Source organism: Labrus mixtus, unplaced genomic scaffold (genome assembly GCF_963584025.1).
Source record: "Labrus mixtus unplaced genomic scaffold, fLabMix1.1 SCAFFOLD_52, whole genome shotgun sequence".
In the NCBI taxonomy this organism is placed as follows: domain Eukaryota; kingdom Metazoa; phylum Chordata; class Actinopteri; order Labriformes; family Labridae; genus Labrus; species Labrus mixtus.
Genome location: NW_026870139.1, coordinates 70001 through 97845, shown reverse-complemented (window position 1 = coordinate 97845; position 27845 = coordinate 70001). Strand labels below are relative to the sequence as shown.

Genomic DNA, 27845 nt, shown 5'->3' with positions numbered 1-27845 from the left:
GGCTGAATTTGTGGACATGTGAATATGTCTCTATATGACAAAAAAAGAACATATGATCAAAAAAAATGAAAAAGCTTACAGCACCTGGTATTCCCAGGCGGTCTCCCATCCAAGTACTAACCAGGCCTGACCTTGCTTAGCTTCCGAGATCGGGCGTGTTCAGGGTGGTATGGCCGTAAGCCATTATTGTGTGCAGACAGGGGCCTTTTAAAGATGTCATGCCCTTGATTCTGGCTGAATTTTTGGATATGTGAATATGTCTCTATATGATAAAAAAAAACACATGATCAAAAAAATGAAAACGCTTACAGCACCTGGTATTCCCAGGTGGTCTCCCATCCAAGTACTATCCAGGCCCGACCCTGCTTAGCTTCCGAGATCGGACGAGATCGGGCGTGTTCAGGGTGGTATGGCCGTAAGCCATTATTGTGTGCAGACAGGGGCCTTTTAAAGATGTCATGCCCTTGATTCTGGCTGAATTTGTGGACATGTGAATATGTCTCTATATGATAAAAAAAGAACATATGATCAAAAAAAATGAAAAAGCTTACAGCACCTGGTATTCCCAGGCGGTCTCCCATCCAAGTACTAACCAGGCCTGACCTTGCTTAGCTTCCGAGATCGGGCGTGTTCAGGGTGGTATGGCCGTAAGCCATTATTGTGTGCAGACAGGGGCCTTTTAAAGATGTCATGCCCTTGATTCTGGCTGAATTTTTGGACATGTGAATATGTCTCTATATGATAAAAAAAACATATGATCAAAAAAAATGAAAAAGCTTTTACAGCATCTGGTATTCCCAGGCGGTCTCCCATCCAAGTACTAACCAGGCACGACCCTACTTAGTTTCCGAGATCGGACGAGATCGGTCGTGTTAAGGGTGGTATGGCCGTAAGCCGTTATTGTGTGCAAAAAGGGGCCTTTTAAATATGTCATGCCCTTGATTCTGGCTGAATTTGTGGACATGTGAATATGTCTCTATATGATAAAAAAAAAAACATATGATCAAAAAAATGAAAAAGCTTACAGCACCTGGTATTCCCAGGCGGTCTCCCATCCAAGTACTAACCAGGCCCTACCCTGCTTTGCTTCCGAGATCGGACGAGATCAGGCGTGTTCAGGGTGGTATGGCCATAAGCCATTATTGTGTGCAGACAGGGGCCTTTAAAAGATGTCATGCCCTTGATTCTGGCTGAATTTTTGGACATGTGAATATGTCTCTATATGATAAAAAAAAACATATGATCAAAAAAATGAAAACGCTTACAGCACCTGGTATTCCCAGGTGGTCTCCCATCCAAGTACTAACCAGGCCCGACCCTACTTAGTTTCCGAGATCGGACGAGATCGGGCGTGTTAAGGGTGGTATGGCCGTAAGCTGTTATTGTGTGCAGAAAGGGGCCTTTTAAAGATGTCATGCCCTTGATTCTGGTTGAATTTCTGGACATGTGAATATGTCTCTATATGATAAAACAAAAAAAACATATGATCAAAAAAATAAAAAAGCTTACAACATCTGGTATTCCCAGGCGGTCTCCCATCCAAGTACTAACCAGGCACGACCCTACTTAGTTTCCGAGATCGGACGAGATCGGGCGTGTTAAGGGTGGTATGGCCGTAAGCTGTTATTGTGTGCAGAAAGGGGCCTTTTAAAGATGTCATGCCCTTGAGTCTGGCTGAATTTTTGGACATGTGAATATGTCTCTATATGATAAAAAAAAAAAACATATGATCAAAAAAATAAAAAAAGCTTACAGCATCTGGTATTCCCAGGCGGTCTCCCATTCAAGTACTAACCAGGCCCGACCCTGCTTAGCTTCCAAGATGGGACGAGATCGGGCGTGTTAAGGGTGGTATGGCCGTAAGCCATTATTGTGTGCAGACAGGGGCCTTTTAAAGATGTTATGCCCTTGATTCTGGCTGAATTTTTGGACATGTGAATATGTCTCTATATGATAAAAAAAAAAAACATATGATCAAAAAAATGAAAAAGCTTACAGCACTTGGTATTCCCAGGCGGTCTCCCATCCAAGTACTAACCAGGCCCGACCCTGCTTAGCTTCCGAGATCGGACGAGATCAGGCGTGTACAGGGTGGTATGGCCGTAAGCCATTATTGTGTGCAGAGAGGGGCCTTTTAAAGATGTCATGCCCTTGATTCTGGCTGAATTTTTGGACATGTGAATATGTCTCTATATGATAAAAAAAAACATGATCAAAAAAATGAAAAAGCTTACAGCACCTGGTATTCCCAGGCGGTCTCCCATCCAAGTACTAACCAGGCCCGACCCTGCTTAGCTTCTGAGATCGAACGAGATCGGGCGTGTTCAGGGTGGTATGGCCGTAAGCCATTATTGTCTGCAGACAGGGGCCTTTTAAAGATGTCATGCCCTTGATTCTGGCTGAATTTTTGGACATGTGAATATGTCTCTCTATGATAAAAAAAAAACATATGATCAAAAAAATTAAAAAAAGCTTACAGCGTCTGGTATTCCCAGGCGGTCTCCCATCCAAGTACTAACCAGGCCCTACCCTGCTTGGCTTCCGAGATCGGACGAGATCAGGCGTGTTCAGGGTGGTATGGCCATAAGCCATTATTGTGTGCAGACAGGGGCCTTTAAAAGATGTCATGCCCTTGATTCTGGCTGAATTTTTGGACATGTGAATATGTCTCTATATGATAAAAAAAAACATATGATCAAAAAAATGAAAACGCTTACAGCACCTGGTATTCCCAGGTGGTCTCCCATCCAAGTACTAACCAGGCCCGACCCTACTTAGTTTCCGAGATCGGACGAGATCGGGCGTGTTAAGGGTGGTATGGCCGTAAGCTGTTATTGTGTGCAGAAAGGGGCCTTTTAAAGATGTCATGCCCTTGATTCTGGTTGAATTTCTGGACATGTGAATATGTCTCTATATGATAAAACAAAAAAAACATATGATCAAAAAAATAAAAAAGCTTACAACATCTGGTATTCCCAGGCGGTCTCCCATCCAAGTACTAACCAGGCACGACCCTACTTAGTTTCCGAGATCGGACGAGATCGGGCGTGTTAAGGGTGGTATGGCCGTAAGCTGTTATTGTGTGCAGAAAGGGGCCTTTTAAAGATGTCATGCCCTTGAGTCTGGCTGAATTTTTGGACATGTGAATATGTCTCTATATGATAAAAAAAAAAAACATATGATCAAAAAAATAAAAAAAGCTTACAGCATCTGGTATTCCCAGGCGGTCTCCCATTCAAGTACTAACCAGGCCCGACCCTGCTTAGCTTCCAAGATGGGACGAGATCGGGCGTGTTAAGGGTGGTATGGCCGTAAGCCATTATTGTGTGCAGACAGGGGCCTTTTAAAGATGTTATGCCCTTGATTCTGGCTGAATTTTTGGACATGTGAATATGTCTCTATATGATAAAAAAAAAAAACATATGATCAAAAAAATGAAAAAGCTTACAGCACTTGGTATTCCCAGGCGGTCTCCCATCCAAGTACTAACCAGGCCCGACCCTGCTTAGCTTCCGAGATCGGACGAGATCAGGCGTGTTCAGGGTGGTATGGCCGTAAGCCATTATTGTGTGCAGAGAGGGGCCTTTTAAAGATGTCATGCCCTTGATTCTGGCTGAATTTTTGGACATGTGAATATGTCTCTATATGATAAAAAAAAACATGATCAAAAAAATGAAAAAGCTTACAGCACCTGGTATTCCCAGGCGGTCTCCCATCCAAGTACTAACCAGGCCCGACCCTGCTTAGCTTCTGAGATCGAACGAGATCGGGCGTGTTCAGGGTGGTATGGCCGTAAGCCATTATTGTCTGCAGACAGGGGCCTTTTAAAGATGTCATGCCCTTGATTCTGGCTGAATTTTTGGACATGTGAATATGTCTCTCTATGATAAAAAAAAAACATATGATCAAAAAAATTAAAAAAAGCTTACAGCGTCTGGTATTCCCAGGCGGTCTCCCATCCAAGTACTAACCAGGCCCGACCCTGCTTAGCTTCCAAGATCGGATGAGTTCAGGGTGGTTTGGCCGTAAGCCATTATTGTGTGCAGAAAGGGGCCTTTTAAAGATGTCATGCCCTTGATTCTGGCTGAATTTTTGGACATGTGAATATGTCTCTATATGATAAAAAAAAACATATGATCAAAAAAATGAAAACGCTTACAGCACCTGGTATTCCCAGGTGGTCTCCCATCCAAGTACTAACCAGGCCCGACCCTACTTAGTTTCCGAGATCGGACGAGATCGGGCGTGTTAAGGGTGGTATGGCCGTAAGCTGTTATTGTGTGCAGAAAGGGGCCTTTTAAAGATGTCATGCCCTTGATTCTGGCTGAATTTCTGGACATGTGAATATGTCTCTATATGATAAAACAAAAAAAACATATGATCAAAAAAATGAAAAAGCTTACAGCATCTGGTATTCCCAGGCGGTCTCCCATCCAAGTACTAACCAGGCACGACCCTACTTAGTTTCCGAGATCGGACGAGATCGGGCGTGTTAAGGGTGGTATGGCCGTACGCTGTTATTGTGTGCAGAAAGGGGCCTTTTAAAGATGTCATGCCCTTGATTCTGGCTGAATTTCTGGACATGTGAATATGTCTCTATATGATAAAAAAAAAAAAATATGATCAAAAAAATGAAAAAGCTTACAGCACCTGGTATTCCCAGGCGGTCTCCCATCCAAGTACTAACCAGGCCCTACCCTGCTTAGCTTCAGAGATCGGACGAGATCAAGCGTGTTCAGGGTGGTATGGCCATAAGCCATTATTGTGTGCAGAGAGGGGCCTTTTAAAGATGTCATGCCCTTGATTCTGGCTGAATTTTTGGACATGTGAATATGTCTCTATATGATAAAAAAAAAAACATATGATCAAAAAAATGAAAAAGCTTACAGCACCTGGTATTCCCAGGTGGTCTCCCATCCAAGTCCTAACCAGGCCCGACCCTGCTTAGCTTCCGAGATCGGGCGTGTTCAGGGTGGTATGGCCGTAAGCCATTATTGCGTGCAGACAGGGGCCTTTTAAAGATGTCATTCCCTTGATTCTGGCTGAATTTGTGGACATGTGAATATGTCTCTCTATGATAAAAAAAACATATGATCAAAAAAATAAAAAAAGCTTACAGCATCTGGTATTCCCAGGCGGTCTCCCATTCAAGTACTAACCAGGCCCGACCCTGCTTAGCTTCCGAGATGGGACGAGATCGGGCGTGTTAAGGGTGGTATGGCCGTAAGCCATTATTGTGTGCAGACAGGGGCCTTTTAAAGATGTTATGCCCTTGATTCTGGCTGAATTTTTGGACATGTGAATATGTCTCTATATGATAAAAAAAAAAAACATATGATCAAAAAAATGAAAAAGCTTACAGCACTTGGTATTCCCAGGCGGTCTCCCATCCAAGTACTAACCAGGCCCGACCCTGCTTAGCTTCCGAGATCGGACGAGATCAGGCGTGTTCAGGGTGGTATGGCCGTAAGCCATTATTGTGTGCAGAGAGGGGCCTTTTAAAGATGTCATGCCCTTGATTCTGGCTGAATTTTTGGACATGTGAATATGTCTCTATATGATAAAAAAAAACATGATCAAAAAAATGAAAAAGCTTACAGCACCTGGTATTCCCAGGCGGTCTCCCATCCAAGTACTAACCAGGCCCGACCCTGCTTAGCTTCTGAGATCGAACGAGATCGGACGAGTTCAGGGTGGTTTGGCTGTAAGCCATTATTGTGTGCAGAAAGGGGCCTTTTAAAGATGTCATGCCCTTGATTCTGGCTGAATTTTTGGATATGTGAATATGTCTCTATATGATAAAAAAAAACATATGATCAAAAAAATGAAAACGCTTACAGCACCTGGTATTCCCAGGTGGTCTCCCATCCAAGTACTAACCAGGCCCGACCCTGCTTAGCTTCTGAGATCGGACGAGATCGGGCGTGTTCAGGGTGGTATGGCCGTAAGCCATTATTGTATGCAGAAAGGGGCCTTTTAAAGATGTCATGCCCTTGATTCTGGCTGAATTTTTGGACATGTGAATATGTCTCTATATGATAAAAAAAAAACATATGATCAAAAAAATGAAAAAACTTACAGCACCTGGTATTCCCAGGCGGTCTCCCATCCAAGTACTAACCAGGCCCTACCCTGCTTAGCTTCCGAGATCGGACGAGATCAGGCGTGTTCAGGGTGGTATGGCCATAAGCCATTATTGTGTGCAGAGAGGGGCCTTTTAAAGATGTCATGCCCTTGATTCTGGCTGAATTTTTGGACATGTGAATATGTCTCTATATGATAAAAAAAACATATGATCAAAAAAAATGAAAAAGCTTACAGCGTCTGGTATTCCCAGGCGGTCTCCCATCCAAGTACTAACCAGGCACGACCCTACTTAGTTTCCGAGATCGGACGAGATCGGGCGTGTTAAGGGTGGTATGGCCGTAAGCTGTTATTGTGTGCAGAAAGGGGCCTTTTAAAGATGTCATGCCCTTGATTCTGGCTGAATTTTTGGACATGTGAATATGTCTCTATATGATAAAAAAAAAACATAGGATCAAAAAAATGAAAAAGCTTACAGCACCTGGTATTCCCAGGCGGTCTCCCATCCAAGTACTAACCAGGCCCTACCCTGCTTAGCTTCCGAGATCGGACGAGATCAGGCGTGTTCAGGGTGGTATGGCCATAAGCCATTATTGTGTGCAGAGAGGGGCCTTTTAAAGATGTCATGCCCTTGATTCTGGCTGAATTTTTGGACATGTGAATATGTCTCTATATGATAAAAAAAACATATGATCAAAAAAAATGAAAAAGCTTACAGCGTCTGGTATTCCCAGGCGGTCTCCCATCCAAGTACTAACCAGGCACGACCCTACTTAGTTTCCGAGATCGGGCGTGTTCAGGGTGGTATGGCCGTAAGCCATTATTGCTTGCAGACAGGGGCCTTTTAAAGATGTCATGCCCTTGATTCTGGCTGAATTTGTGGACATGTGAATATGTCTCTCTATGATAAAAAAAACATATGATCAAAAAAATAAAAAAAGCTTACAGCATCTGGTATTCCCAGGCGGTCTCCCATTCAAGTACTAACCAGGCCCGACCCTGCTTAGCTTCCGAGATGGGACGAGATCGGGCGTGTTAAGGGTGGTATGGCCGTAAGCCATTATTGTGTGCAGACAGGGGCCTTTTAAAGATGTTATGCCCTTGATTCTGGCTGAATTTTTGGACATGTGAATATGTCTCTATATGATAAAAAAAAAAAACATATGATCAAAAAAATGAAAAAGCTTACAGCACCTGGTATTCCCAGGCGGTCTCCCATCCAAGTACTAACCAGGCCCGACCCTGCTTAGCTTCCGAGATGGGACGAGATCGGGCGTGTTAAGGGTGGTATGGCCGTAAGCCATTATTGTGTGCAGACAGGGGCCTTTTAAAGATGTTATGCCCTTGATTCTGGCTGAATTTTTGGACATGTGAATATGTCTCTATATGATAAAAAAAAAAAACATATGATCAAAAAAATGAAAAAGCTTACAGCACCTGGTATTCCCAGGCGGTCTCCCATCCAAGTACTAACCAGGCCCGACCCTGCTTAGCTTCCGAGATCGGGCGTGTTCAGGGTGGTATGGCCGTAAGCCATTATTGTATGCAGAAAGGGGCCTTTTAAAGATGTCATGCCCTTGATTCTGGCTGAATTTTTGGACATGTGAATATGTCTCTATATGATAAAAAAAAAACATATGATCAAAAAAATGAAAAAACTTACAGCACCTGGTATTCCCAGGCGGTCTCCCATCCAAGTACTAACCAGGCCCTACCCCGCTTAGCCTCCGAGATCGGACGAGATCAGGCATGTTCAGGGTGGTATGGCCGTAAGCCATTATTGTGTGCAGAAAGGGGCCTTTTAAAGATGTCATGCCCTTGATTCTGGCTGAATTTTTGGACATGTGAATATGTCTCTTTATGATAAAAAAAAAACATATGATCAAAGAAATGAAAAAACTCACAGCACCTGGTATTCCCAGGCGGTCTCCCATCCAAGTACTAACCAGGCCCTACCCTGCTTAGCTTCCGAGATCGGACGAGATCAGGCGTGTTTTTTTTTTTTTTATCTTTTATTATTAAAATTACAAAAACATTTATAATTCTTTCACATCATTTACAACAAATGCTATTACAATACATACACCCTCTAAATTAAACCTCCCCTCTGACGCAAACGGCACCCTAAAAACAATAAAAACATAGCATCAGAAAAAAAAACTCAAACCACCCCTGATACCCCCAACTCATGACAACTCTTCTGAGTCCCTCCCCCAAAGCAAACACCCCTCTGAAAACAAACCACAAAAACATACAAAAACCCCACAGTATTCTCAAAAAACCACTGAGAAAAAAAAAAAACACCAAATCAAATCACCCATTTTCCCCATGACCAAAAAAGAAGCCCTCGTACCAAAAAAACAAAAACAAAATAATTTAGACATCCCACATAATTCCCTCCTCATTTACTCTACACACATTCGCACCTTCCACAAACATTCTCACAAACTCACTCTCATTCGCTATGTACAACAATTTAAGATGTGCTTTCCATTCATTCACAAACATTCTCCACACATTCATTTTCTTACTTTCATACAGTGCATAATTCCTTCTGTTAAAAACCGCTTTTCTTGCAAAAGCCAAAATTATATTCATTACATTGTGATTTTTTTGTTTTGTTCCCACCCCCAACAACACCGACAATTCCCACCCCCTTTCATTCCAACACTCATTCTTACTGCATTTCCCCAACATTTCTCTTATTTTTCCCCAAAAATAAACCAATTCCCCACACGTAACAAACAAATGTATTAAATCCTCATCCGTACTTTCACATACACAACACTTTCTTTCATACCTCTCCTTATGGATCTGATGCAGGACGATGCAGGTGAAGATCCTCCTGTGCCTCAGTTTGAAATCTAGGTCAAATATTGCATGTGGTGTATGCGGAATGTTAATGTTCTTCCATATCATGTTGCTTGTTATGTCCGGGTATGTGTCTGTCCATTTTACTTCGGATGTGGGTTTCTGTATTCTATGTGTGATTGCGCACCTATACCAAATTTTTGTAGTGACATCTGTAATGTTGTGTTTCTTCTCCCCTAGGCACAGGGAGATCCCCCCCACATCGTCCTGCATCACTCCCTCCTTCTCTTTGATTAATTTTTCCCATTCGCTCGACAAAGACAATTTTACATTTGCAAACACTCTCTCAATCACATCCTTTCTGCACACACACCCTTTATTTTTTAAACCCCTCACCACCATTTGTAAATCAAAATCCCCCCCACAGTTCAGTAAATCCCTTATTCTAATATATCCCGCTTTCGACATAGCTTCACACTTAATTACCCTCTCCCCATTTTTAAAATACGGGCTCGAGAGGAAGGGCAGTCGTAGCACTGACCCTCTCGTTCCGCACTCTGGTACAGTCCAGGATGAAACCTGATACCACGCACTGAGTACTTCCTGGAAAAACCGTGGCAAGTGTTTAAATGAATCCAGGTTATTGATCTGGTACAGGTTGTCCTCGTTGTAGAGTCCAAAACTGCACAGATATTGTTTGAAGTGGTTTTTCCAAACTACGTTCCGGTTCTGGTCCATAAATTTGCCTATCAATTTGACTCTTAGTGCTACTTTTTTTGTAAGTAAATCAATCAAAGCTAGCCCCCCCTGATCTTTAGCCCCTATTATTGTTTTGTGAGCTATACTCGCTGCTTTGTTTTTCCAAATAAAGTCCCTAATGGTCTTTGAAATCTCCTTAAAGGCCCAGTCCGGAAGCGTACAAGTACTCAGCGCATGATTCACTTTGGACAACACGAGAGCATTTGTTACGGCTACCCTTCCTCTCAACAATAGACCCCTCGCTTTCCACAAATTCAATGTTTTTTTAATTTTACCCACCACCTCTTTCCATGTTACATCATCACATTCATTCTCATTTTTCCCCATATTCACTCCCAACACTTTTCTTCTCTCACACACCGTTTTAAATCCCCACTTATTAACTAGATTGGATTCCTTACCTAGTAACATAATTTCTGACTTATTTTCATTTACTTTTGCCCCAGATGCTCTTTCATAAGTTTGTACATGTTTTAATATCAATTCTATATCCTCCTCTCCTTTTACCATTATATTCACGTCATCTGCATACTGTATTATTTTTACGTTTTCCTTACCTATACCTTTTATGTTTACGTCTTCCGATATCAGTGCTGCCAGCGGCTCTGCTACCAAGCTGTACAACAGCGCTGACATCGGACATCCTTGTCTCACTGACCTTGATATTTTAAAAGAATCAGTTAGTTCCCCGTTACATTTTATCTTGCTTTCCGCTCCTGTATACAACATATTTATCCATTCTCTCATTCTCTCCCCGAATCCAAACTTCTCTAACACCTTCCCCATGAACCCGTGATCTACTCTGTCAAAAGCTTTATTTAAATCAATCCCTAGCCATATTCCCCCCTCCCCTTCCATATCCCTGACCGTCTGTTTTATTGAAATGATTGAGTCTGCTATGTCTCTGTTTGGTATACTGTATGATTGTGTTTGTTCTATGATTGTTCCTATTACCTCCCTGATTCTATTGGCTATTGTTTTCGCTATGATTTTGTAGTCTGTGTTGAGTAGGCTGATTGGTCTGTAGTTGTCCAGATTTTTATTGTCCCCCTTGTTTTTGTAAAAAATAGTAACCACCCCTTCCCCTAAACTTTTTGGTATATGTTTCACTTTTTCCATATATTTACTCAATTTGTTCACCAAGGGCACCAGCTGCTCTTTGAAAGCTTGGTAGAATTCCGCAGTTAGGCCATCGCTCCCAGGACTTTTGTTTTTGTTTAACCCCTCTAAAGCACTTCTGATTTCTCCCTCTGTAAACTCACAATCACACCACATTTTATCGTCCTCGCTTAGTTTTTTCTTTAAGGCACCCAAAGCTCTGTTCACACTCACGCTATCACACTCCTGTCTCGAAAACAGGCTTTCATAATAGCCCTTTACTATTTCTAAAATTCCCTTTTTATCTGTCACACTTTTACCTGCTTCATTTAATAATTCGTTTATTTCTGTTCTTTTTTGTTTTTGTTTTTCCAGACCTAAAAAAAAGGCTGTACTCCTCTCCCCCTCATACATATATTGTATTTTACTCCTAATGGCTGCACCCCTACTCTTTTTAAGTTCAATCACTCCCAACTGTTCTTTTAAATGTATGTATTTTTCGACATCTACATTATCTACACTGTCAAGCGATGCTATTTCCTCACTTAGTTGTTTTCTCAAATTCTCTTCCTTTCTATTTTCTCTCCACTTTTTCTCTTTACTATAATTGATACACTTTTTTTTAATTCTGACTTTTACACTATCCCACCACACATTCATATCTTCACTCTCATTCCACTCATATCCCACATCATTCAACAATCTTTCCATACTTTTCACAAACATTCCATCATCCAGCAAGCTTGCATTAAAGCACCATATCCCTCCTTTACGTACATTCGTTTCTTTTCTAAACGTGATTTCTATTCCAGCGTGATCGCTCCACATATTAGTTTTATATTCAACTTCTTTAATCCACCTCACTACCTCGCATGTCACCAAAGCATAATCTATTCTAGATTGTTTTAATCTATTCAGTACAATTTGTCTCCTGGAGAACACCCTCTCCCATGGATGTAGCAATCTCCAAATATCAATGCATTGTTTCGTTATCATTATATCTTTAAGTGTCCCCCTGCTCACATCCCCCTTAAACACATTATTTTTTGACACATCGGTGGGTGTCATCGCCACATTAAAGTCACCGATTATTATACAATTCCTTTCCCACCATTTGCTTATTGCAATGAAGAATGTTTTCCTTTCTTTTTCTCCATTCGGTGCATATATATTTATGATTCTTATATTTTTCGTTTCATACACACAGTCTATTACTATTATTCTTCCTTCTTTGTCTCCATAAACCAAATTTACCCCTGTTACCCGACCCGTTTTGACTAAAACCGCCACTCCTCTCGCCCTCGACGTGCCATTGGAGCAGAAAATATGGCCCACAAAGTCTTTTTATATGTCTTCCACCAGGGAATCATCCCACCTGGTCTCCTGCAGGCACAAAACGTCATTCTGCAAGGAAAGAATCGCATGTCTTTTTTCTTTGTTCCTTAGTCCATTCACGTTTATCGAAAATAAATTAAAGGCCATTATCATAAAAATAAAAACAAAAAAAACGGATTTACAGGGGTTATTGTCAGTCATTATTTGTCCTTACATTTCAATTTTTTCACCAACTTTTTTCGTTGTCCAAGACTTAATCTTTTTTGCGCACTCGCCAGTTCACTCACATCCATTTCGCTGTCCGTTTCATTGGGACTGGTGCTTTTACCCGTATTATTTAGCGTGATTTTTCTCCCTCCCGCCTGTCCAACACCACTCTCAGGCATCTCCCTCCCCTCTGTGCTCATGCTTACCCCCGGGTCTTCTGCCACGTCCCTTCCGTCTCCTTTTTTCCCTCTCTCGCTCGTTTTTCGCTGCTTCTGCTGTCCTCCCTCTCCAGCCAGCTCCGGCGTCTCCAGCTCGCACTCTGACGCCCGTTCTCCTCCGCTCTCTCCGCTCTGCTCCATTTCTCCGTCACTGTTCTCGTCTTCTCTGATCTCCTTCCTGCTTGCTCCGATCACCTCCTTCTCCTCCGCCTCCTCCTCGTACACCTCCTCCGCCTCGTCTTCATCCTCGTACACCTCCTCCACCTCGTTCTTGCTTTCCTCTCCGTTCTCACACTCACATTCATTTTCTCTTTTTTTACAGTTTGTGCATTTTGTGCTGTTCGCGCTGCACTCTCGCGCAAAGTGTCCCTGCACCCCACAGTTGTGGCACATAAATTCTGGACACTCTCTCAGGATGTGTCCCGGCTGGATGCACATCCTGCACACTTTTTGTTGTCTATCATGTATTACTCTAAAGTATTCGTTCCCCATCACAGTGTTAAACTTTGTGGAGTAAGGGAGTGACTGTACCTGGTCATTAAATCTGACCCGGACAAACCTCGTTCCGTCAGCTATCATTGTTCCAGGCCACATTCTGCGTTTTATTGGTGATGTCGGTTTCACTCCCCATCCCGTCAGCTTCCAAACTATTTCTTCATCTGTGATATACGCTGGCAGGTTTAAAAAAGACACCACCAGCTCATCATTATTTAGTTCTCTCGCCACGACTCTGGTCTCTCCGATTTTAAATCCATCCAGCAGCCTTTCCTTTCCTTTAATGTTGCTCACCGTCACCTCCAGTTTTTCAGGTCCCAGGGTTCTGCACGCCAGCAGGCCCCCACAGATCATTTTTATGTTGCTCATGACGTGATTTAGAGGAACTTTGTCTCCCACCATTTCAATGTTTAGTGTTAGTTTTCTCTCAAAAGACACTTTTGCTTCCTCTTTTTCTGCTCTCTCGCCACCTCTCCCATTCTCTGCATGCGGAGCAATCAGCCCGCCGCTCCTCTCTCTTCCTCTCTCTCCGTCATCCATTCCGTTCCCTGTTTCATTTGCCGTTTTCATCCGTCCTTTTTGTCCGTCGTTCTTCTCGTTGTCGTTTAATCCATTCCTTTGTTTCAGTGCCATGTTTGTTTGTTCACGTTGTTGTCCGTTCTCTTTTCCTTTTTCCATCTCTCCAGTCCGTGGTCCTGTCATCTTTGTGATCCGTCCGTGTGAGTTTGCTCGCGACATACGAGCAAACATTCACAAAAAACAAAAATTCTTCACAAAATTGTGGAAAAAAAACAGGAAAAAAAGGTGAAAAGAAAAACGATCCCCCTAACAGTCAGTGACTGCTGGGGGACATTCACTCACAATCTGAGGTATTTAAATAAATCCAAAGCGCATCCAAAAAACAAACAAATTAGTCCAGCTGTCCTGCTCAGTACTGACACGTCAGCTCTCCTTCAGCACCACACAAACTCTGACAGCAAAAGGGGCGTGTTCAGGGTGGTATGGCCGTAAGCTGTTATTGTGTGCAGACAGGGGCCTTTTAAAGATCTCATGCCCTTGATTCTGGCTGAATTTTTGGACATGTGAATATGTCTCTATATGATAAAAAAAGAACATATGATCAAAAAAAATGAAAAAGCTTACAGCACCTGGTATTCCCAGGCGGTCTCCAATCCAAGTACTAACCAGGCCAGACGCTGCTTAGCTTCCGAGATCAGACAAGTTCAGGGTGGTATGTCCTTAAGCCATTATTGTGTGCAGAAAGGGGCCTTTTAAAGATGTCATGCCCTTGATTCTGGCTGAATTTTTGGACATGTGAATATGTCTCTATATGATAAAAAAAAAACATATGATCAAAAAAATGAAAAAACTTACAGCACCTGGTATTCCCAGGCGGTCTCGCATCCAAGAACTAACCAGGCCCTACCCTGCTTAGCTTCCGAGATCGGACGAGATCAGGCGTGTTCAGGGTGGTATGGCCGTAAGCCATTATTGTGTGCAGACAGGGGCCTTTTAAAGATGTCATGCCCTTGATTCTGGCTGAATTTTTGGACATGTGAATATGTCTCTCTATGATAAAAAAAAACATATGATCAAAAAAATGAAAAAGCTTACAGCACCTGGTATTCCTAGGCGGTCTCCCATCCAAGTATTAACCAGGCCCGACCCTGCTTTGCTTCTGAGATCGGGCGTGTTCAGGGTGGTATGGACGTAAGGCATTATTGTGTGCAGAAAGGGGCCTTTTAAAGATATCATGCCCTTGATTCTGGCTGAATTTTTGGACATGTGAATATGTCTCTATATGATAAAAAAAAACATATGATCAAAAAAATGAAAAAGCTTACAGCACCTGGTATTCCCAGGCGGTCTCCCATCCAAGTACTAACCAGGCCCGACCCTGCTTAGCTTCCGAGATCGGACGAGATCAGGCGTGTTCAGGGTGGTATGGCCGTAAGCCATTATTGTGTGCAGAGAGGGGCCTTTTAAAGATGTCATGCCCTTGATTCTGGCTGAATTTTTGGACATGTGAATATGTCTCTATATGATAAAAAAAAACATGATCAAAAAAATGAAAAAGCTTACAGCACCTGGTATTCCCAGGCGGTCTCCCATCCAAGTACTAACCAGGCCCGACCCTGCTTAGCTTCTGAGATCGAACGAGATCGGGCGTGTTCAGGGTGGTATGGCCGTAAGCCATTATTGTCTGCAGACAGGGGCCTTTTAAAGATCTCATGCCCTTGATTCTGGCTGAATTTTTGGACATGTGAATATGTCTCTATATGATAAAAAAAGAACATATGATCAAAAAAAATGAAAAAGCTTACAGCACCTGGTATTCCCAGGCGGTCTCCAATCCAAGTACTAACCAGGCCAGACGCTGCTTAGCTTCCGAGATCGGACAAGTTCAGGGTGGTATGTCCTTAAGCCATTATTGTGTGCAGAAAGGGGCCTTTTAAAGATGTCATGCCCTTGATTCTGGCTGAATTTTTGGACATGTGAATATGTCTCTATATGATAAAAAAAAAACATATGATCAAAAAAATGAAAAAACTTACAGCACCTGGTATTCCCAGGCGGTCTCGCATCCAAGAACTAACCAGGCCCTACCCTGCTTAGCTTCCGAGATCGGACGAGATCAGGCGTGTTCAGGGTGGTATGGCCTTAAGCCATTATTGTGTGCAGACAGGGGCCTTTTAAAGATGTCATGCCCTTGATTCTGGCTGAATTTTTGGACATGTGAATATGTCTCTCTATGATAAAAAAAAACATATGATCAAAAAAATGAAAAAGCTTACAGCACCTGGTATTCCTAGGCGGTCTCCCATCCAAGTATTAACCAGGCCCGACCCTGCTTTGCTTCTGAGATCGGGCGTGTTCAGGGTGGTATGGACGTAAGGCATTATTGTGTGCAGAAAGGGGCCTTTTAAAGATATCATGCCCTTGATTCTGGCTGAATTTTTGGACATGTGAATATGTCTCTATATGATAAAAAAAAACATATGATCAAAAAAATGAAAAAGCTTACAGCACCTGGTATTCCCAGGCGGTCTCCCATCCAAGTATTAACCAGGCCCGACCCTGCTTTGCTTCTGAGATCGGGCGTGTTCAGGGTGGTATGGACGTAAGGCATTATTGTGTGCAGAAAGGGGCCTTTTAAAGATATCATGCCCTTGATTCTGGCTGAATTTTTGGACATGTGAATATGTCTCTATATGATAAAAAAAAACATATGATCAAAAAAATGAAAAAGCTTACAGCACCTGGTATTCCCAGGCGGTCTCCCATCCAAGTACTAACCAGGCCCGACCCTGCTTAGCTTCCGAGATCGGACGAGATCAGGCGTGTTCAGGGTGGTATGGCCGTAAGCCATTATTGTGTGCAGAGAGGGGCCTTTTAAAGATGTCATGCCCTTGATTCTGGCTGAATTTTTGGACATGTGAATATGTCTCTATATGATAAAAAAAACATGATCAAAAAAATGAAAAAGCTTACAGCACCTGGTATTCCCAGGCGGTCTCCCATCCAAGTACTAACCAGGCCCGACCCTGCTTAGCTTCTGAGATCGAACGAGATCGGGCGTGTTCAGGGTGGTATGGCCGTAAGCCATTATTGTCTGCAGACAGGGGCCTTTTAAAGATCTCATGCCCTTGATTCTGGCTGAATTTTTGGACATGTGAATATGTCTCTATATGATAAAAAAAGAACATATGATCAAAAAAAATGAAAAAGCTTACAGCACCTGGTATTCCCAGGCGGTCTCCAATCCAAGTACTAACCAGGCCAGACGCTGCTTAGCTTCCGAGATCGGACAAGTTCAGGGTGGTATGTCCTTAAGCCATTATTGTGTGCAGAAAGGGGCCTTTTAAAGATGTCATGCCCTTGATTCTGGCTGAATTTTTGGACATGTGAATATGTCTCTATATGATAAAAAAAAAACATATGATCAAAAAAATGAAAAAACTTACAGCACCTGGTATTCCCAGGCGGTCTCGCATCCAAGAACTAACCAGGCCCTACCCTGCTTAGCTTCCGAGATCGGACGAGATCAGGCGTGTCCAGGGTGGTATGGCCGTAAGCCATTATTGTGTGCAGACAGGGGCCTTTTAAAGATGTCATGCCCTTGATTCTGGCTGAATTTTTGGACATGTGAATATGTCTCTCTATGATAAAAAAAAACATATGATCAAAAAAATGAAAAAGCTTACAGCACCTGGTATTCCTAGGCGGTCTCCCATCCAAGTATTAACCAGGCCCGACCCTGCTTTGCTTCTGAGATCGGGCGTGTTCAGGGTGGTATGGACGTAAGGCATTATTGTGTGCAGAAAGGGGCCTTTTAAAGATATCATGCCCTTGATTCTGGCTGAATTTTTGGACATGTGAATATGTCTCTATATGATAAAAAAAAACATATGATCAAAAAAATGAAAAAGCTTACAGCACCTGGTATTCCCAGGCGGTCTCCCATCCAAGTACTAACCAGGCCCGACCCTGCTTAGCTTCCGAGATCGGACGAGATCAGGCGTGTTCAGGGTTGTATGGCCGTTAGCCATTATTGTGTGCAGAGAGGGGCCTTTTAAAGATGTCATGCCCTTGATTCTGGCTGAATTTTTGGACATGTGAATATGTCTCTATATGATAAAAAAAAAACATATGATCAAAAAAATGAAAAAGCTTAAAGCACCTGGTATTCCAAGGCGGTCTCCCATCCAAGTACTAACCAGGCCCGACCCTGCTTAGCTTCTGAGATCGAACAAGATCGGGCGTGTTCAGGGTGGTATGGCCGTAAGCCGTTATTGTCTGCAGACAGGGGCCTTTTAAAGATGTCATGCCCTTGATTCTGGCTGAATTTTTGGACATGTGAATATGTCTCTCTATGATAAAAAAAAAACATATGATCAAAAATATAAAAAAAGCTTACAGCGTCTGGTATTCCCAGGCGGTCTCCCATCCAAGCACTAACCAGGCCCTACCCTGCTTAGCTTCCGAGATCGGACGAGATCAGGCGTGTTCAGGGTGGTATGGCCATAAGCCATTATTGTGTGCAGAGAGGGGCCTTTTAAAGATGTCATGCCCTTGATTCTGGCTGAATTTTTGGACATGTGAATATGTCTCTATATGATAAAAAAAAAACATATGATCAAAAAAATGAAAAAGCTTACAGCACCTGGTATTCCCAGGCGGTCTCCCATCCAAGTACTAACCAGGCCCTACCCTGCTTAGCTTCCGAGATCGGACGAGATCAAGCGTGTTCAGGGTGGTATGGCCATAAGCCATTATTGTGTGCAGACAGGGGCCTTTTAAAGATGTCATGCCCTTGATTCTGGCTGAATTTTTGGACATGTGAATATGTCTTTATATGATAAAAAAAAACATATGATCAAAAATATAAAAAAAGCTTACAGCGTCTGGTATTCCCAGGCGGTCTCCCATCCAAGTACTAACCAGGCCCTACCCTGCTTAGCTTCCGAGATCGGACGAGATCAGGCGTGTTCAGGGTGGTATGGCCATAAGCCATTATTGTGTGCAAAGAGGGGCCTTTTAAAGATGTCATGCCCTTGATTCTGGCTGAATTTTTGGACATGTGAATATGTCTCTATATGATAAAAAAAACATATGATCAAAAAAAATGAAAAAGCTTACAGCGTCTGGTATTCCCAGGCGGTCTCCCATCCAAGTACTAACCAGGCACGACCCTACTTAGTTTCCGAGATCGGACGAGATCGGGCGTGTTAAGGGTGGTATGGCCGTAAGCCGTTATTGTGTGCAGAAAGGGGCCTTTTAAAGATGTCATGCCCTTGATTCTGGCTGAATTTTTGGACATGTGAATATGTCTTTATATGATAAAAAAAAACATATGATCAAAAATATAAAAAAAGCTTACAGCGTCTGGTATTCCCAGGCGGTCTCCCATCCAAGTACTAACCAGGCCCTACCCTGCTTAGCTTCCGAGATCGGACGAGATCAGGCGTGTTCAGGGTGGTATGGCCATAAGCCATTATTGTGTGCAAAGAGGGGCCTTTTAAAGATGTCATGCCCTTGATTCTGGCTGAATTTTTGGACATGTGAATATGTCTCTATATGATAAAAAAAACATATGATCAAAAAAAATGAAAAAGCTTACAGCGTCTGGTATTCCCAGGCGGTCTCCCATCCAAGTACTAACCAGGCACGACCCTACTTAGTTTCCGAGATCGGACGAGATCGGGCGTGTTAAGGGTGGTATGGCCGTAAGCCGTTATTGTGTGCAGAAAGGGGCCTTTTAAAGATGTCATGCCCTTGATTCTGGCTGAATTTTTGGACATGTGAATATGTCTCTCTATGATAAAAAAAAACATATGATCAAAAAAATGAAAAAGCTTACAGCACCTGGTATTCCTAGGCGGTCTCCCGTCCAAGTATTAACCAGGCCCGACCCTGCTTAGCTTCTGAGATCGGACGAGATCAGGGTGGTATGGACGTAAGGCATTATTGTGTGCAGAAAGGGGCCTTTTAAAGATATCATGCCCTTGATTCTGGCTGAATTTTTGGACATGTGAATATGTCTCTATATGATAAAAAAAAACATATGATCAAAAAAATGAAAAAGCTTACAGCACCTGGTATTCCCAGGCGGTCTCCCATCCAAGTACTAACCAGGCCCGACCCTGCTTAGCTTCCGAGATCGGACGAGATCAGGCGTGTTCAGGGTGGTATGGCCGTAAGCCATTATTGTGTGCAGAGAGGGGCCTTTTAAAGATGTCATGCCCTTGATTCTGGCTGAATTTTTGGACATGTGAATATGTCTCTATATGATAAAAAAAAACATGATCAAAAAAATGAAAAAGCTTACAGCACCTGGTATTCCCAGGCGGTCTCCCATCCAAGTACTAACCAGGCCCGACCCTGCTTAGCTTCCAAGATTGGACGAGTTCAGGGTGGTTTGGCCGTAAGCCATTATTGTGTGCAGAAAGGGGCCTTTTAAAGATGTCATGCCCTTGATTCTGGCTGAATTTTTGGACATGTGAATATGTCTCTATATGATAAAAAAAAAAACATATGATCAAAAAAATGAAACAGCTTACAGCATTTGGTATTCCACAGGCGGTCTCCCATCCAAGTACTAACGAGGCCCGACCCTGCTTAGTTTCCGAGATCGGACGAGAACGGACGAGTTCAGGGTGGTTTGACTGTAAGCCATTATTGTGTGCAGAAAGGGGCCTTTTAAAGATGTCATGCCCTTGATTCTGGTTGAATTTTTGGACATGTGAATATGTCTCTATATGATAAAAAAAAATTATATGATCAAAAAAAATTAAATAGCTTACAGCACCTGGTATTCCCAGGCGGTCTCCCATCCAAGTACTAACCAGGCCTGACCCTGCTTAGCTTCTGAGATCGGACGAGTTCAGGGTGGTATGTCCTTAAGCCATTATTGTATGCACAAAGGGGCCTTTTAAAGATGTCATGCCCTTGATTCTGGCTGAATTTTTGGACATGTGAATATGTCTCTATATGATAAAAAAAAACATATGATCAAAAAAATGAAAAAGCTTACAGCACCTGGTATTCCCAGGCGGTCTCCCATCCAAGTACTAACCAGGCCCGACCCTGCTTAGCTTCCGAGATCGGGCGTGTTCAGGGTGGTATGGCCGTAAGCCATTATTGTATGCAGAAAGGGGCCTTTTAAAGATGTCATGCCCTTGATTCTGGCTGAATTTTTGGACATGTGAATATGTCTCTATATGATAAAAAAAAAACATATGATCAAAAAAATGAAAAAACTTACAGCACCTGGTATTCCCAGGCGGTCTCCCATCCAAGTACTAACCAGGCCCTACCCCGCTTAGCCTCCGAGATCGGACGAGATCAGGCATGTTCAGGGTGGTATGGCCGTAAGCCATTATTGTGTGCAGAAAGGGGCCTTTTAAAGATGTCATGCCCTTGATTCTGGCTGAATTTTTGGACATGTGAATATGTCTCTTTATGATAAAAAAAAAACATATGATCAAAGAAATGAAAAAACTCACAGCACCTGGTATTCCCAGGCGGTCTCCCATCCAAGTACTAACCAGGCCCTACCCTGCTTAGCTTCCGAGATCGGACGAGATCAGGCGTGTTTTTTTTTTTTTTATCTTTTATTATTAAAATTACAAAAACATTTATAATTCTTTCACATCATTTACAACAAATGCTATTACAATACATACACCCTCTAAATTAAACCTCCCCTCTGACGCAAACGGCACCCTAAAAACAATAAAAACATAGCATCAGAAAAAAAAACTCAAACCACCCCTGATACCCCCAACTCATGACAACTCTTCTGAGTCCCTCCCCCAAAGCAAACACCCCTCTGAAAACAAACCACAAAAACATACAAAAACCCCACAGTATTCTCAAAAAACCACTGAGAAAAAAAAAAAACACCAAATCAAATCACCCATTTTCCCCATGACCAAAAAAGAAGCCCTCGTACCAAAAAAACAAAAACAAAATAATTTAGACATCCCACATAATTCCCTCCTCATTTACTCTACACACATTCGCACCTTCCACAAACATTCTCACAAACTCACTCTCATTCGCTATGTACAACAATTTAAGATGTGCTTTCCATTCATTCACAAACATTCTCCACACATTCATTTTCTTACTTTCATACAGTGCATAATTCCTTCTGTTAAAAACCGCTTTTCTTGCAAAAGCCAAAATTATATTCATTACATTGTGATTTTTTTGTTTTGTTCCCACCCCCAACAACACCGACAATTCCCACCCCCTTTCATTCCAACACTCATTCTTACTGCATTTCCCCAACATTTCTCTTATTTTTCCCCAAAAATAAACCAATTCCCCACACGTAACAAACAAATGTATTAAATCCTCATCCGTACTTTCACATACACAACACTTTCTTTCATACCTCTCCTTATGGATCTGATGCAGGACGATGCAGGTGAAGATCCTCCTGTGCCTCAGTTTGAAATCTAGGTCAAATATTGCATGTGGTGTATGCGGAATGTTAATGTTCTTCCATATCATGTTGCTTGTTATGTCCGGGTATGTGTCTGTCCATTTTACTTCGGATGTGGGTTTCTGTATTCTATGTGTGATTGCGCACCTATACCAAATTTTTGTAGTGACATCTGTAATGTTGTGTTTCTTCTCCCCTAGGCACAGGGAGATCCCCCCCACATCGTCCTGCATCACTCCCTCCTTCTCTTTGATTAATTTTTCCCATTCGCTCGACAAAGACAATTTTACATTTGCAAACACTCTCTCAATCACATCCTTTCTGCACACACACCCTTTATTTTTTAAACCCCTCACCACCATTTGTAAATCAAAATCCCCCCCACAGTTCAGTAAATCCCTTATTCTAATATATCCCGCTTTCGACATAGCTTCACACTTAATTACCCTCTCCCCATTTTTAAAATACGGGCTCGAGAGGAAGGGCAGTCGTAGCACTGACCCTCTCGTTCCGCACTCTGGTACAGTCCAGGATGAAACCTGATACCACGCACTGAGTACTTCCTGGAAAAACCGTGGCAAGTGTTTAAATGAATCCAGGTTATTGATCTGGTACAGGTTGTCCTCGTTGTAGAGTCCAAAACTGCACAGATATTGTTTGAAGTGGTTTTTCCAAACTACGTTCCGGTTCTGGTCCATAAATTTGCCTATCAATTTGACTCTTAGTGCTACTTTTTTTGTAAGTAAATCAATCAAAGCTAGCCCCCCCTGATCTTTAGCCCCTATTATTGTTTTGTGAGCTATACTCGCTGCTTTGTTTTTCCAAATAAAGTCCCTAATGGTCTTTGAAATCTCCTTAAAGGCCCAGTCCGGAAGCGTACAAGTACTCAGCGCATGATTCACTTTGGACAACACGAGAGCATTTGTTACGGCTACCCTTCCTCTCAACAATAGACCCCTCGCTTTCCACAAATTCAATGTTTTTTTAATTTTACCCACCACCTCTTTCCATGTTACATCATCACATTCATTCTCATTTTTCCCCATATTCACTCCCAACACTTTTCTTCTCTCACACACCGTTTTAAATCCCCACTTATTAACTAGATTGGATTCCTTACCTAGTAACATAATTTCTGACTTATTTTCATTTACTTTTGCCCCAGATGCTCTTTCATAAGTTTGTACATGTTTTAATATCAATTCTATATCCTCCTCTCCTTTTACCATTATATTCACGTCATCTGCATACTGTATTATTTTTACGTTTTCCTTACCTATACCTTTTATGTTTACGTCTTCCGATATCAGTGCTGCCAGCGGCTCTGCTACCAAGCTGTACAACAGCGCTGACATCGGACATCCTTGTCTCACTGACCTTGATATTTTAAAAGAATCAGTTAGTTCCCCGTTACATTTTATCTTGCTTTCCGCTCCTGTATACAACATATTTATCCATTCTCTCATTCTCTCCCCGAATCCAAACTTCTCTAACACCTTCCCCATGAACCCGTGATCTACTCTGTCAAAAGCTTTATTTAAATCAATCCCTAGCCATATTCCCCCCTCCCCTTCCATATCCCTGACCGTCTGTTTTATTGAAATTATTGAGTCTGCTATGTCTCTGTTTGGTATACTGTATGATTGTTTTTGTTCTATGATTGTTCCTATTACCTCCCTGATTCTATTGGCTATTGTTTTCGCTATGATTTTGTAGTCTGTGTTGAGTAGGCTGATTGGTCTGTAGTTGTCCAGATTTTTATTGTCCCCCTTGTTTTTGTAAAAAATAGTAACCACCCCTTCCCCTAAACTTTTTGGTATATGTTTCACTTTTTCCATATATTTACTCAATTTGTTCACCAAGGGCACCAGCTGCTCTTTGAAAGCTTGGTAGAATTCCGCAGTTAGGCCATCGCTCCCAGGACTTTTGTTTTTGTTTAACCCCTCTAAAGCACTTCTGATTTCTCCCTCTGTAAACAACACAATCACACCACATTTTATCGTCCTCGCTTAGTTTTTTCTTTAAGGCACCCAAAGCTCTGTTCACACTCACGCTATCACACTCCTGTCTCGAAAACAGGCTTTCATAATAGCCCTTTACTATTTCTAAAATTCCCTTTTTATCTGTCACACTTTTACCTGCTTCATTTAATAATTCGTTTATTTCTGTTCTTTTTTGTTTTTGTTTTTCCAGACCTAAAAAAAAGGCTGTACTCCTCTCCCCCTCATACATATATTGTATTTTACTCCTAATGGCTGCACCCCTACTCTTTTTAAGTTCAATCACTCCCAACTGTTCTTTTAAATGTATGTATTTTTCGACATCTACATTATCTACACTGTCAAGCGATGCTATTTCCTCACTTAGTTGTTTTCTCAAATTCTCTTCCTTTCTATTTTCTCTCCACTTTTTCTCTTTACTATAATTGATACACTTTTTTTTAATTCTGACTTTTACACTATCCCACCACACATTCATATCTTCACTCTCATTCCACTCATATCCCACATCATTCAACAATCTTTCCATACTTTTCACAAACATTCCATCATCCAGCAAGCTTGCATTAAAGCACCATATCCCTCCTTTACGTACATTCGTTTCTTTTCTAAACGTGATTTCTATTCCAGCGTGATCGCTCCACATATTAGTTTTATATTCAACTTCTTTAATCCACCTCACTACCTCGCATGTCACCAAAGCATAATCTATTCTAGATTGTTTTAATCTATTCAGTACAATTTGTCTCCTGGAGAACACCCTCTCCCATGGATGTAGCAATCTCCAAATATCAATGCATTGTTTCGTTATCATTATATCTTTAAGTGTCCCCCTGCTCACATCCCCCTTAAACACATTATTTTTTGACACATCGGTGGGTGTCATCGCCACATTAAAGTCACCGATTATTATACAATTCCTTTCCCACCATTTGCTTATTGCAATGAAGAATGTTTTCCTTTCTTTTTCTCCATTCGGTGCATATATATTTATGATTCTTATATTTTTCGTTTCATACACACAGTCTATTACTATTATTCTTCCTTCTTTGTCTCCATAAACCAAATTTACCCCTGTTACCCGACCCGTTTTGACTAAAACCGCCACTCCTCTCGCCCTCGACGTGCCATTGGAGCAGAAAATATGGCCCACAAAGTCTTTTTTTATGTCTTCCACCAGGGAATCATCCCACCTGGTCTCCTGCAGGCACAAAACGTCATTCTGCAAGGAGAGAATCGCATGTCTTTTTTCTTTGTTCCTTAGTCCATTCACGTTTATCGAAAATAAATTAAAGGCCATTATCATAAAAATAAAAACAAAAAAAACGGATTTACAGGGGTTATTGTCAGTCATTATTTGTCCTTACATTTCAATTTTTTCACCAACTTTTTTCGTTGTCCAAGACTTAGTCTTTTTTGCGCACTCGCCAGTTCACTCACATCCATTTCGCTGTCCGTTTCATTGGGACTGGTGCTTTTACCCGTATTATTTAGCGTGATTTTTCTCCCTCCCGCCTGTCCAACACCACTCTCAGGCATCTCCCTCCCCTCTGTGCTCATGCTTACCCCCGGGTCTTCTGCCACGTCCCTTCCGTCTCCTTTTTTCCCTCTCTCGCTCGTTTTTCGCTGCTTCTGCTGTCCTCCCTCTCCAGCCAGCTCCGGCGTCTCCAGCTCGCACTCTGACGCCCGTTCTCCTCCGCTCTCTCCGCTCTGCTCCATTTCTCCGTCACTGTTCTCGTCTTCTCTGATCTCCTTCCTGCTTGCTCCGATCACCTCCTTCTCCTCCGCCTCCTCCTCGTACACCTCCTCCGCCTCGTCTTCATCCTCGTACACCTCCTCCACCTCGTTCTTGCTTTCCTCTCCGTTCTCACACTCACATTCATTTTCTCTTTTTTTACAGTTTGTGCATTTTGTGCTGTTCGCGCTGCACTCTCGCGCAAAGTGTCCCTGCACCCCACAGTTGTGGCACATAAATTCTGGACACTTTCTCAGGATGTGTCCCGGCTGGATGCACATCCTGCACACTTTTTGTTGTCTATCATGTATTACTCTAAAGTATTCGTTCCCCATCACAGTGTTAAACTTTGTGGAGTAAGGGAGTGACTGTACCTGGTCATTAAATCTGACCCGGACAAACCTCGTTCTGTCAGCTATCATTGTTCCAGGCCACATTCTGCGTTTTATTGGTGATGTCGGTTTCACTCCCCATCCCGTCAGCTTCCAAACTATTTCTTCATCTGTGATATACGCTGGCAGGTTTAAAAAAGACACCACCAGCTCATCATTATTTAGTTCTCTCGCCACGACTCTGGTCTCTCCGATTTTAAATCCATCCAGCAGCCTTTCCTTTCCTTTAATGTTGCTCACCGTCACCTCCAGTTTTTCAGGTCCCAGGGTTCTGCACGCCAGCAGGCCCCCACAGATCATTTTTATGTTGCTCATGACGTGATTTAGAGGAACTTTGTCTCCCACCATTTCAATGTTTAGTGTTAGTTTTCTCTCAAAAGACACTTTTGCTTCCTCTTTTTCTGCTCTCTCGCCACCTCTCCCATTCTCTGCATGCGGAGCAATCAGCCCGCCGCTCCTCTCTCTTCCTCTCTCTCCGTCATCCATTCCGTTCCCTGTTTCATTTGCCGTTTTCATCCGTCCTTTTTGTCCGTCGTTCTTCTCGTTGTCGTTTAATCCATTCCTTTGTTTCAGTGCCATGTTTGTTTGTTCACGTTGTTGTCCGTTCTCTTTTCCTTTTTCCATCTCTCCAGTCCGTGGTCCTGTCATCTTTGTGATCCGACCGTGTGAGTTTGCTCGCGACATACGAGCAAACATTCACAAAAAACAAAAATTCTTCACAAAATTGTGGAAAAAAAACAGGAAAAAAAGGTGAAAAGAAAAACGATCCCCCTAACAGTCAGTGACTGCTGGGGGACATTCACTCAAAATCTGAGGTATTTAAATAAATCCAAAGCGCATCCAAAAAACAAACAAATTAGTCCAGCTGTCCTGCTCAGTACTGACACGTCAGCTCTCCTTCAGCACCACACAAACTCTGACAGCAAAAGGGGCGTGTTCAGGGTGGTATGGCCGTAAGCCATTATTGTGTGCAGACAGGGGCCTTTTAAAGATGTCATGCCCTTGATTCTGGCTGAATTTGTGGACATGTGAATATGTCTCTCTATGATAAAAAAAACATATGATCAAAAAAATAAAAAAGCTTACAGCATCTGGTATTCCCAGGCGGTCTCCCATTCAAGTACTAACCAGGCCCGACCCTGCTTAGCTTCCGAGATGGGACGAGATCGGGCGTGTTAAGGGTGGTATGGCCGTAAGCCATTATTGTGTGCAGAGAGGGGCCTTTTAAAGATGTTATGCCCTTGATTCTGGCTGAATTTTTGGACATGTGAATATGTCTCTATATGATAAAAAAAAAAACATATGATCAAAAAAATGAAGAAGCTTACAGCACCTGGTATTCCCAGGCGGTCTCCCATCCAAGTACTAACCAGGCCCGACTCTGCTTAGCTTCCGAGATCGGACGAGATCAGGTGTGTTCAGGGTGGTATGGCCGTAAGCTGTTATTGTGTGCAGACAGGGGCCTTTTAAAGATCTCATGCCCTTGATTCTGGCTGAATTTTTGGACATGTGAATATGTCTCTATATGATAAAAAAAGAACATATGATCAAAAAAATGAAAAAGCTTACAGCACCTGGTATTCCCAGGCGGTCTCCCATCCAAGTACTAACCAGGCCCTACCCTGCTTAGCTTCCGAGATCGGACGAGATCAGGCGTGTTCAGGGTGGTATGGCCATAAGCCATTATTGTGTGCAGACAGGGGCCTTTTAAAGATGTCATGCCCTTGATTCTGGCTGAATTTTTGGACATGTGAATAT

General features: G+C 42.5%; 38 non-coding genes and 23 pseudogenes across 38 annotated transcripts; all 61 read right to left on the bottom strand.

Annotated features, from left to right (window-relative positions):
• Positions 1 to 72: 72 nt before the first annotated feature.
• Positions 73 to 181, bottom strand: LOC132962938 (5S ribosomal RNA; annotated as a pseudogene).
• Positions 182 to 302: 121 nt separating this feature from the next.
• LOC132962681 (5S ribosomal RNA) lies at positions 303 to 421 on the bottom strand. The gene has a single exon (XR_009668608.1). It is a non-coding gene; the product is annotated as a 5S ribosomal RNA (ribosomal RNA).
• A 123-nt stretch (positions 422 to 544) lies between these two features.
• Positions 545 to 653, bottom strand: LOC132962937 (5S ribosomal RNA; annotated as a pseudogene).
• Positions 654 to 776: 123 nt separating this feature from the next.
• On the bottom strand, positions 777 to 895 carry LOC132963138 (5S ribosomal RNA; annotated as a pseudogene).
• A 123-nt stretch (positions 896 to 1018) lies between these two features.
• Positions 1019 to 1137, bottom strand: LOC132963563 (5S ribosomal RNA). Its single transcript, XR_009668892.1, has one exon. It is a non-coding gene; the product is annotated as a 5S ribosomal RNA (ribosomal RNA).
• Positions 1138 to 1258: 121 nt separating this feature from the next.
• On the bottom strand, positions 1259 to 1377 carry LOC132963733 (5S ribosomal RNA). The gene has a single exon (XR_009669051.1). It is a non-coding gene; the product is annotated as a 5S ribosomal RNA (ribosomal RNA).
• Positions 1378 to 1502: 125 nt separating this feature from the next.
• LOC132962820 (5S ribosomal RNA) lies at positions 1503 to 1621 on the bottom strand (annotated as a pseudogene).
• A 125-nt stretch (positions 1622 to 1746) lies between these two features.
• On the bottom strand, positions 1747 to 1865 carry LOC132962792 (5S ribosomal RNA; annotated as a pseudogene).
• Positions 1866 to 1989: 124 nt separating this feature from the next.
• On the bottom strand, positions 1990 to 2108 carry LOC132963676 (5S ribosomal RNA). Its single transcript, XR_009668998.1, has one exon. It is a non-coding gene; the product is annotated as a 5S ribosomal RNA (ribosomal RNA).
• A 119-nt stretch (positions 2109 to 2227) lies between these two features.
• LOC132963525 (5S ribosomal RNA) lies at positions 2228 to 2346 on the bottom strand. Its single transcript, XR_009668856.1, has one exon. It is a non-coding gene; the product is annotated as a 5S ribosomal RNA (ribosomal RNA).
• A 124-nt stretch (positions 2347 to 2470) lies between these two features.
• Positions 2471 to 2589, bottom strand: LOC132962559 (5S ribosomal RNA). The gene has a single exon (XR_009668507.1). It is a non-coding gene; the product is annotated as a 5S ribosomal RNA (ribosomal RNA).
• Positions 2590 to 2710: 121 nt separating this feature from the next.
• LOC132963732 (5S ribosomal RNA) lies at positions 2711 to 2829 on the bottom strand. Its single transcript, XR_009669050.1, has one exon. It is a non-coding gene; the product is annotated as a 5S ribosomal RNA (ribosomal RNA).
• Positions 2830 to 2954: 125 nt separating this feature from the next.
• Positions 2955 to 3073, bottom strand: LOC132962819 (5S ribosomal RNA; annotated as a pseudogene).
• A 125-nt stretch (positions 3074 to 3198) lies between these two features.
• On the bottom strand, positions 3199 to 3317 carry LOC132962791 (5S ribosomal RNA; annotated as a pseudogene).
• A 124-nt stretch (positions 3318 to 3441) lies between these two features.
• Positions 3442 to 3560, bottom strand: LOC132963612 (5S ribosomal RNA). The gene has a single exon (XR_009668938.1). It is a non-coding gene; the product is annotated as a 5S ribosomal RNA (ribosomal RNA).
• Positions 3561 to 3679: 119 nt separating this feature from the next.
• On the bottom strand, positions 3680 to 3798 carry LOC132963523 (5S ribosomal RNA). Its single transcript, XR_009668854.1, has one exon. It is a non-coding gene; the product is annotated as a 5S ribosomal RNA (ribosomal RNA).
• A 124-nt stretch (positions 3799 to 3922) lies between these two features.
• LOC132963213 (5S ribosomal RNA) lies at positions 3923 to 4031 on the bottom strand (annotated as a pseudogene).
• A 121-nt stretch (positions 4032 to 4152) lies between these two features.
• LOC132963731 (5S ribosomal RNA) lies at positions 4153 to 4271 on the bottom strand. Its single transcript, XR_009669049.1, has one exon. It is a non-coding gene; the product is annotated as a 5S ribosomal RNA (ribosomal RNA).
• Positions 4272 to 4396: 125 nt separating this feature from the next.
• On the bottom strand, positions 4397 to 4515 carry LOC132962885 (5S ribosomal RNA; annotated as a pseudogene).
• Positions 4516 to 4638: 123 nt separating this feature from the next.
• LOC132963605 (5S ribosomal RNA) lies at positions 4639 to 4757 on the bottom strand. Its single transcript, XR_009668931.1, has one exon. It is a non-coding gene; the product is annotated as a 5S ribosomal RNA (ribosomal RNA).
• Positions 4758 to 4880: 123 nt separating this feature from the next.
• On the bottom strand, positions 4881 to 4989 carry LOC132962902 (5S ribosomal RNA; annotated as a pseudogene).
• Positions 4990 to 5110: 121 nt separating this feature from the next.
• On the bottom strand, positions 5111 to 5229 carry LOC132962689 (5S ribosomal RNA). Its single transcript, XR_009668615.1, has one exon. It is a non-coding gene; the product is annotated as a 5S ribosomal RNA (ribosomal RNA).
• A 124-nt stretch (positions 5230 to 5353) lies between these two features.
• On the bottom strand, positions 5354 to 5472 carry LOC132963611 (5S ribosomal RNA). Its single transcript, XR_009668937.1, has one exon. It is a non-coding gene; the product is annotated as a 5S ribosomal RNA (ribosomal RNA).
• Positions 5473 to 5591: 119 nt separating this feature from the next.
• On the bottom strand, positions 5592 to 5710 carry LOC132962595 (5S ribosomal RNA). The gene has a single exon (XR_009668544.1). It is a non-coding gene; the product is annotated as a 5S ribosomal RNA (ribosomal RNA).
• Positions 5711 to 5831: 121 nt separating this feature from the next.
• Positions 5832 to 5950, bottom strand: LOC132963544 (5S ribosomal RNA). The gene has a single exon (XR_009668874.1). It is a non-coding gene; the product is annotated as a 5S ribosomal RNA (ribosomal RNA).
• Positions 5951 to 6072: 122 nt separating this feature from the next.
• LOC132963510 (5S ribosomal RNA) lies at positions 6073 to 6191 on the bottom strand. The gene has a single exon (XR_009668841.1). It is a non-coding gene; the product is annotated as a 5S ribosomal RNA (ribosomal RNA).
• Positions 6192 to 6312: 121 nt separating this feature from the next.
• LOC132962826 (5S ribosomal RNA) lies at positions 6313 to 6431 on the bottom strand (annotated as a pseudogene).
• A 122-nt stretch (positions 6432 to 6553) lies between these two features.
• On the bottom strand, positions 6554 to 6672 carry LOC132963367 (5S ribosomal RNA). Its single transcript, XR_009668742.1, has one exon. It is a non-coding gene; the product is annotated as a 5S ribosomal RNA (ribosomal RNA).
• A 121-nt stretch (positions 6673 to 6793) lies between these two features.
• Positions 6794 to 6902, bottom strand: LOC132963310 (5S ribosomal RNA; annotated as a pseudogene).
• A 121-nt stretch (positions 6903 to 7023) lies between these two features.
• LOC132962687 (5S ribosomal RNA) lies at positions 7024 to 7142 on the bottom strand. Its single transcript, XR_009668612.1, has one exon. It is a non-coding gene; the product is annotated as a 5S ribosomal RNA (ribosomal RNA).
• Positions 7143 to 7266: 124 nt separating this feature from the next.
• On the bottom strand, positions 7267 to 7385 carry LOC132963783 (5S ribosomal RNA). Its single transcript, XR_009669098.1, has one exon. It is a non-coding gene; the product is annotated as a 5S ribosomal RNA (ribosomal RNA).
• Positions 7386 to 7509: 124 nt separating this feature from the next.
• On the bottom strand, positions 7510 to 7618 carry LOC132962673 (5S ribosomal RNA; annotated as a pseudogene).
• A 122-nt stretch (positions 7619 to 7740) lies between these two features.
• On the bottom strand, positions 7741 to 7859 carry LOC132963815 (5S ribosomal RNA). Its single transcript, XR_009669129.1, has one exon. It is a non-coding gene; the product is annotated as a 5S ribosomal RNA (ribosomal RNA).
• Positions 7860 to 14374: 6515 nt separating this feature from the next.
• Positions 14375 to 14493, bottom strand: LOC132962607 (5S ribosomal RNA). Its single transcript, XR_009668556.1, has one exon. It is a non-coding gene; the product is annotated as a 5S ribosomal RNA (ribosomal RNA).
• A 121-nt stretch (positions 14494 to 14614) lies between these two features.
• On the bottom strand, positions 14615 to 14723 carry LOC132963336 (5S ribosomal RNA; annotated as a pseudogene).
• A 121-nt stretch (positions 14724 to 14844) lies between these two features.
• LOC132963021 (5S ribosomal RNA) lies at positions 14845 to 14963 on the bottom strand. Its single transcript, XR_009668707.1, has one exon. It is a non-coding gene; the product is annotated as a 5S ribosomal RNA (ribosomal RNA).
• Positions 14964 to 15082: 119 nt separating this feature from the next.
• Positions 15083 to 15201, bottom strand: LOC132963522 (5S ribosomal RNA). The gene has a single exon (XR_009668853.1). It is a non-coding gene; the product is annotated as a 5S ribosomal RNA (ribosomal RNA).
• A 354-nt stretch (positions 15202 to 15555) lies between these two features.
• On the bottom strand, positions 15556 to 15674 carry LOC132962789 (5S ribosomal RNA). The gene has a single exon (XR_009668684.1). It is a non-coding gene; the product is annotated as a 5S ribosomal RNA (ribosomal RNA).
• A 121-nt stretch (positions 15675 to 15795) lies between these two features.
• Positions 15796 to 15904, bottom strand: LOC132963335 (5S ribosomal RNA; annotated as a pseudogene).
• Positions 15905 to 16025: 121 nt separating this feature from the next.
• Positions 16026 to 16134, bottom strand: LOC132963287 (5S ribosomal RNA; annotated as a pseudogene).
• A 121-nt stretch (positions 16135 to 16255) lies between these two features.
• LOC132963009 (5S ribosomal RNA) lies at positions 16256 to 16374 on the bottom strand. Its single transcript, XR_009668706.1, has one exon. It is a non-coding gene; the product is annotated as a 5S ribosomal RNA (ribosomal RNA).
• Positions 16375 to 16492: 118 nt separating this feature from the next.
• Positions 16493 to 16611, bottom strand: LOC132963521 (5S ribosomal RNA). The gene has a single exon (XR_009668852.1). It is a non-coding gene; the product is annotated as a 5S ribosomal RNA (ribosomal RNA).
• Positions 16612 to 16965: 354 nt separating this feature from the next.
• LOC132962621 (5S ribosomal RNA) lies at positions 16966 to 17084 on the bottom strand. The gene has a single exon (XR_009668562.1). It is a non-coding gene; the product is annotated as a 5S ribosomal RNA (ribosomal RNA).
• Positions 17085 to 17205: 121 nt separating this feature from the next.
• Positions 17206 to 17314, bottom strand: LOC132963333 (5S ribosomal RNA; annotated as a pseudogene).
• A 121-nt stretch (positions 17315 to 17435) lies between these two features.
• Positions 17436 to 17554, bottom strand: LOC132963807 (5S ribosomal RNA). Its single transcript, XR_009669121.1, has one exon. It is a non-coding gene; the product is annotated as a 5S ribosomal RNA (ribosomal RNA).
• Positions 17555 to 17676: 122 nt separating this feature from the next.
• Positions 17677 to 17795, bottom strand: LOC132962715 (5S ribosomal RNA). The gene has a single exon (XR_009668631.1). It is a non-coding gene; the product is annotated as a 5S ribosomal RNA (ribosomal RNA).
• Positions 17796 to 17918: 123 nt separating this feature from the next.
• On the bottom strand, positions 17919 to 18037 carry LOC132962630 (5S ribosomal RNA). The gene has a single exon (XR_009668570.1). It is a non-coding gene; the product is annotated as a 5S ribosomal RNA (ribosomal RNA).
• A 122-nt stretch (positions 18038 to 18159) lies between these two features.
• Positions 18160 to 18278, bottom strand: LOC132963538 (5S ribosomal RNA). Its single transcript, XR_009668868.1, has one exon. It is a non-coding gene; the product is annotated as a 5S ribosomal RNA (ribosomal RNA).
• A 122-nt stretch (positions 18279 to 18400) lies between these two features.
• LOC132963805 (5S ribosomal RNA) lies at positions 18401 to 18519 on the bottom strand. The gene has a single exon (XR_009669119.1). It is a non-coding gene; the product is annotated as a 5S ribosomal RNA (ribosomal RNA).
• A 121-nt stretch (positions 18520 to 18640) lies between these two features.
• LOC132962824 (5S ribosomal RNA) lies at positions 18641 to 18759 on the bottom strand (annotated as a pseudogene).
• Positions 18760 to 18881: 122 nt separating this feature from the next.
• On the bottom strand, positions 18882 to 19000 carry LOC132963804 (5S ribosomal RNA). Its single transcript, XR_009669118.1, has one exon. It is a non-coding gene; the product is annotated as a 5S ribosomal RNA (ribosomal RNA).
• A 121-nt stretch (positions 19001 to 19121) lies between these two features.
• LOC132962823 (5S ribosomal RNA) lies at positions 19122 to 19240 on the bottom strand (annotated as a pseudogene).
• A 351-nt stretch (positions 19241 to 19591) lies between these two features.
• On the bottom strand, positions 19592 to 19710 carry LOC132962997 (5S ribosomal RNA). The gene has a single exon (XR_009668705.1). It is a non-coding gene; the product is annotated as a 5S ribosomal RNA (ribosomal RNA).
• A 119-nt stretch (positions 19711 to 19829) lies between these two features.
• LOC132962987 (5S ribosomal RNA) lies at positions 19830 to 19938 on the bottom strand (annotated as a pseudogene).
• Positions 19939 to 20061: 123 nt separating this feature from the next.
• On the bottom strand, positions 20062 to 20181 carry LOC132963383 (5S ribosomal RNA; annotated as a pseudogene).
• A 123-nt stretch (positions 20182 to 20304) lies between these two features.
• Positions 20305 to 20413, bottom strand: LOC132963368 (5S ribosomal RNA; annotated as a pseudogene).
• A 121-nt stretch (positions 20414 to 20534) lies between these two features.
• LOC132962672 (5S ribosomal RNA) lies at positions 20535 to 20643 on the bottom strand (annotated as a pseudogene).
• A 122-nt stretch (positions 20644 to 20765) lies between these two features.
• Positions 20766 to 20884, bottom strand: LOC132963814 (5S ribosomal RNA). Its single transcript, XR_009669128.1, has one exon. It is a non-coding gene; the product is annotated as a 5S ribosomal RNA (ribosomal RNA).
• A 6282-nt stretch (positions 20885 to 27166) lies between these two features.
• On the bottom strand, positions 27167 to 27285 carry LOC132962686 (5S ribosomal RNA). The gene has a single exon (XR_009668611.1). It is a non-coding gene; the product is annotated as a 5S ribosomal RNA (ribosomal RNA).
• Positions 27286 to 27408: 123 nt separating this feature from the next.
• On the bottom strand, positions 27409 to 27527 carry LOC132963468 (5S ribosomal RNA). The gene has a single exon (XR_009668801.1). It is a non-coding gene; the product is annotated as a 5S ribosomal RNA (ribosomal RNA).
• A 122-nt stretch (positions 27528 to 27649) lies between these two features.
• Positions 27650 to 27768, bottom strand: LOC132963356 (5S ribosomal RNA). The gene has a single exon (XR_009668741.1). It is a non-coding gene; the product is annotated as a 5S ribosomal RNA (ribosomal RNA).
• Between the last annotated feature and the right edge of the window lie 77 nt (positions 27769 to 27845).